The 5,752-nt window shown below is 49.2% G+C and overlaps 1 non-coding gene across 1 annotated transcript; it reads left to right on the forward strand.

Moving 5' to 3' along the window:
- Positions 1-1,560: 1,560 nt before the first annotated feature.
- On the forward strand, positions 1,561-1,633 carry TRNAR-CCU (transfer RNA arginine (anticodon CCU)). Its single transcript has one exon. It is a non-coding gene; the product is annotated as a tRNA-Arg (tRNA).
- Positions 1,634-5,752: the final 4,119 nt, after the last annotated feature.

The following is a 5,752-nucleotide window of genomic DNA, read 5'->3' on the forward strand; positions in this document are numbered from 1 at the left end:
TGATGCTTTTTAAAGGCTTCTGCATTTTCGGGTTTAACATTAACTCTCACCTTTTTCAGATATATTTCGCTGAGGCTTAAAACTACACACACACACACACATCCTGCCGTTTGCCTCACGATTCCCACAGGACTCCACACAACGCAGCACTTCCCGCCCTGGGAGACGCCGCTGGGAGCGGTCCTAGGCCGAGCCTTTCCTCTGCCCTTTCGTAGCCTGAGCCGCCCGTGCTTACAGCGAACTCGGAGTCCGCTCTGGTCCGTCCTGTCCCCCCATCCTTTCAAAAAGAGGAGTTTAAGGTCTCATCCCCGCTGGTGTTATGATTAAAGTAGGTATGAAAACTACTATTTGTCAGCAGTGGGATTTGATCACAGACCTGGAGAAGATACTGCCCTTGAATGTGGCACCTTACACCGCTCGCCCATTCCGGCAGCCTCCGGAACACAGCTCTGGAGGCTGACTGCTACCTCGCAAAACAGGGAGAGTTCACACTGTTCTCTACTGGACATTTAAGTATGTGCCCAGAGACAGGTTGAGAGAACAGATGCATGTATGTACCAGAGTGAGATCCAGAGAGACTGATGGGGACATAAGACTGGGGTAGAGCGAGAGATGTAGAAAGAGAAAGGTGCCTGTGTCGAGTCAGCAGCACAGAAAATGAAACAAAGGGGCCTCCTGGGATAACCACACACTACTTCCTCACAAAGAACACACAGAGGGTGTGTGAAATGACACAGGCACAGCAGCCCGGCTAGCTCAGTCGGTAGAGAATGAGACTCTTAATCTCAGGGTCGTGGGTTTGAGCCCCATGTTGGGTGTGATGCTTTTTAAAGGCTTCTCCATTTTCGGGTTTAACATTAACTCTCACCTTTTTCAGATATTTTGCTGAGGCTTAAAACTACACACACACACATCCTGCAGTTTGCCTCACGATTCCCACAGGACTCCACACAACGCAGCAATTCCCGACCTGGGAGCCGCCGCTGGGAGCGGTCCTAGGCCGAGCCTTTCCTGCACCCTTTCCTAGCCTGAGCCGCCCGTGCTTACAGCAAGCTCGGAGTCCGCTCCGGTCCGTCCTGTCCCCCCCCAATCCTTTCAAAAAGAGCAGTTTAAGGTCTCATCCCTGCTGGTGTTATGATTAAAGTAGGTATGAAAACTACTTTATGTCGGCAGCAGGATTTGATCACAGGACGGCTCAAGATATTGCTCTTGAATGTGGCACCTTACACCGCTCGGCTATTCCGGCACCCTCCGGAACACAGCTCTGGAGGCTGACTGCCACCTCGCGAAACAGGGAGAGTTCACACTGTTCTCTACTGGACATTTAAGTATGTGCCCAGAGACAGGTTGAGAGGACAGATGCATGTATGTACCAGAGTGAGCTCCAGAGAGACTGATGGGGACATAAGACTGGGATAGAGCGAGAGATGGAGAAAGAGAAAGGTGCCTGTGTCGAGTCAGCAGCAGAGAAAATGAAACAAAGGGGCCTCTTGGGATAACCACACACTACTTCCTCACAAAGAACACACAGAGGATGTGTGAAATGACATAGGCACAGCAGCCTGGCTAGCTCAGTCGGTAGAGCATGAGACTCCTAATCTCAGCGTCGTGGGTTCAAGCCACACGTTGGGCGTGATGATTTTTAAAGGCTTATCCATTTTCGGGTTTAACATTAACTCTCACCTTTTTCAGATATTTCGCTGAGGCTTAAAACTACACACACACGCATCCTGCAGTTTGCCTCACGATTCCCACAGGACTCCACACAACGCAGCACTTCCCGCCCTGGGAGGCGCCGCTGGGAGCGGTCCTAGGCCGAGCCTTTCCTGCGCCCTTTCCTAGCCTGAGCCGCCCGTGCTTACAGCGAGCTCCGCGTCCGCTCCGGTTCGTTCTGTCTCCCCCCCATCCTTCCAAAAAGAGGAGTTTAAGGTCTCATCCCCGCTGGTGTTATGATTAAAGTAGGTATGAAAACTACTTTATGTCGGCAGTGGGAATTGATCACGGGACTGGGGATGATACTCCTCTTGAATGTGGCGCCTTACACCGCTCGGCCATTCCGGCATCCTCCAAAACATGGCTCTGGAGGCTGACTGCCACCTCACGAAACAGGGAGAGTTCACACTGTTCTCTACTGGACATTCAAGTATGTGCCTGTAGGAAAGTACCATCTTGCCTGGCATGTTATCCCCATTTTTCACTGTATATATGTTGTTTTAGTTGTATGTGTCACTGGGACCCTGCCAGCCAGGGCCCCAGTGCTCATAAGTGTGCCTGAATGTGTTACCTGAGTAGTGACTAACTGTCTCACTGAGGCTCTGCTATCCAGAACCTCAGTGGTTATGCTCTCTCATTTCTTTCAAAATTGTCACTAACAGGCTAGTGACCAATTTTACCAATTTACATTGGCTTACTGGAACACCCTTATAATTCCCTAGTATATGGTACTAAGGTACCCAGGGTATTGGGGTTCCAGGAGATCCCTATGGGCTGCAGCATTTCTTTTTCCACCCATAGGGAGCTCTGACAATTCTTACACAGGCCTGCCACTGCAGCCTGAGTGAAATAACGTCCACGTTATTTCACAGCCATTTTACACTGCACTTAAGTAACTTATAAGTCACCTATATGTCTAACCTTTACCTGGTAAAGGTTAGGTGCAAAGTTACTTAGTGTGAGGGCACCCTGGCACTAGCCAAGGTGCCCCCACATTGTTCAGGGCCAATTCCCCGGACTTTGTGAGTGCGGGGAAACCATTACACGCGTGCACTACATGTAGGTCACTACCTACATGTAGCTTCACAATGGTAACTCCGAATATGGCCATGTAACATGTCTATGATCATGGAATTGCCCCCTCTATGCCATCCTAGCATAGTTGGCACAATCCCATGATCCCAGTGGTCTGTAGCACAGACCCTGGTACTGCCAAACTGCCTTTCCTGGGGTTTCACTGCAGCTGCTGCTGCTGCCAACCCCTCAGACAGGTGTCTGCCCTCCTGGGGTCCAGCCAGGCTTGGCCCAGGATGGCAGAACAAAGGACTTTCTCTGAGAGAGGGTGTTACACCCTCTCCCTTTGGAAAATGGTGTGAAGGCAGGGGAGGAGTAGCCTCCCCTAGCCTCTGGAAATGCTTTCATGGGCACACATGGTGCCCATTTCTGCATAAGCCAGTCTACACCGGTTCAGGGACCCCTTAGCCCTGCTCTTGCGCGAAACTGGACAAAGGAAAGGGGAGTGACCACTCCCCTGACCTGCACCTCCCATGGGAGGTGCCCAGAGCTCCTCCAGTGTGCTCCAGACCTCTGCCATCTTGAAAACAGAGGTGCTGCTGGCCCAATGGACTGCTCTGAGTGGCCAGTGCCACCAGGTGACATCAGAGACTCCTTCTGATAGGCTCCTTCAGGTGTTGCTAGCCTATCCTCTCTCCTAGGTAGCCAAACACTCTTTTCTGGCTATTTAGGGTCTCTGTCTCTGAGGATTCCTTAGATAACGAATGCAAGAGCTCATCAGAGTTCCTCTGCATCTCTCTCTTCACCTTCTGCCAAGGAATCGACTGCTGACCGCGCTGGAAGCCAGCAAAACTGCAACAAAATAGCAAAGACGACTACTGCAACTCTGTAACGCTGATCCTGCCGCCTTCTCGACTATTTTCCTGGTGGTGCATGCTGTGGGGGTAGTCTGCCTCCTCTCTGCACTAGAAGCTCTGAAGAAATCTCCTGTGGGTCGACGGAATCTTCCCCCTGCAACCGCAGGCACCAAAGTCCTGCATCACTGGTCCCCTGGGTCTCCTCTCAGCACGACGAGCGAGGTCCCTTGAATCCAGAAACTGTGTTCCAGTGACTCCCACAGTCCAGTGACTCTTCAGTCCAAGTTTGGTGGAGGTAAGTCCTTGCCTCCCCACGCCAGACTGCATTGCTGGGAACCGCGACTTTTGCAGCTACTCCGGCCTCTGTGCACTTCCGGCGGAAATCCTTTGTGCACAGCCAAGCCTGGGTCCACGGCACTCTAACCTGCATTGCACGACTTTCTAAGTTGGTCTCTGGCGAAGTGGGACTCCTTTGTGCAACTTCGGGTGTGCACCATTTCACTCTTCTTCGTAGTGCCTGTTCCAGAACTTCTGCTGGTGCTGCCTGCTTCTGAGAGGGTTCCTTGTCTTGCTCGACGCCCCCTCTGTCCCCAGACGCAATTGGCGACATCCTGGTTCCTCCTGGGCCACAGCAGCATCCAAAAACGCTAACCGCACGACTTGCAGCTAGCAAGGCTTGTTGGCGGTCTTTCGGCGGGAAAACACTTCTGCATGACTCTCCACGGCGTGGGGGATCCATCTTCCAAAGGGGAAGTCTCTAGCCCTTGTCATTCCTGCAGAATCTTCAGCTTCTACTGTCCAGTAGCAGCTTCTTTCCACCCACAGCTGGCATTTCCTGGGCATCTGCCCATCTCCGACTTGCTTGTGACTTTTGGACTTAGTCCCCTTGTTCCACAGGTACCCTCGACTGGAAATCCATCATTGTTGCATTGCTGTTTTGTGTCTTTCCTGCAGAATTCCCCTATCACAACTTCTATGTCCTTTGGGGAAATTTAGTGCACTTTGCAGTCACTTTTCAGGGTCTTGGGTGGGCTATTTTTCTAACCCTCACTATTTTCTAATAGTCCCAGCGACCCTCTACAAGGTCACATAGGTTTGGGGTCCATTCGTGGTTCGCATTCCACTTTTGGAGTATATGGTTTGTGTTGCCCCTATCCCTATGTGTTCCCATTGCATCCTATTGTAACTATACATTGTTTGCACAGTTTTCTAAGACTATACTGCATATTTTTGGTATTGTGTACATATATCTTGTTTATATTTGCTATCCTCATACTGAGGGTACACTCTGAGATACTTTGGCATATTGTCATAAAAATAAAGTACCTTTATTTTTAGTATATCTGTGTATTGTGTTTTCTTATGATATTGTGCAAGTGACACTAGTGGTACTGTAGGAGCTTCACTTGCCTCCTAGTTCAGCCTAAGCTGCTCTGCTAAGCTACCATTATCTATCAGCCTATGCTGCTAGACACCCTATACACTAATAAGGGATAACTGGGCCTGGTGGAAGGTGCAAGTACCCCTTTGTACTCACTACAAGCCAGTCTTCCTCCTACATTGGTTGTGCAGCGGTGGGATAAGTGCTTTGAGACTACTTACCACTCTTGTCATTGTACTTTTCATAAGAGAAAAATATACAAAACAAGTTCAGTGTGTGTACACATAACTAAAAAGTTTTGCATTTCCTCTTTTCACTCTTTTCTAAGTGCTGAAAAGTACTTCTAAACTTTCTAAAAGTTCTTAAAAAGTTTTAAAAGTTTTTTTTTCTGTCTTTCAAAAAGTTCTGAAAAACTTTTTCTCACTTTTTCTGTCACTTAAACTCTTTCTAAAATGTCTGGCACAGGCCAAAATGTTGATCTGTCCAAACTTGCATATGATCACCTTAGCTGGAAAGGAGCAAGGAGTCTCTGTATAGAAAGAGGTTTAAGTGTAGGGAAGAATCTTTCTTTGGAATTATTGCTTAACATGCTTAGAGAACAAGATAAGGCCAGAAGGGCCCCATCTGTTGAAAAACTAGCTATTGGTTCCCAATCTGATCCAGGGACTCCCCTAGGAAAAGATTCAGGAAAGAAACTTCCTAGCCTGCCCATTACTAGACAGTCTAGCATAGTTGGTACTGATGTAGAGTCACACCATACAGATGGTGGTGTCTCACATCATAGCAA

This window comes from Pleurodeles waltl, chromosome 6, assembly GCF_031143425.1.
Source record: "Pleurodeles waltl isolate 20211129_DDA chromosome 6, aPleWal1.hap1.20221129, whole genome shotgun sequence".
NCBI classification, from domain to species: domain Eukaryota; kingdom Metazoa; phylum Chordata; class Amphibia; order Caudata; family Salamandridae; genus Pleurodeles; species Pleurodeles waltl.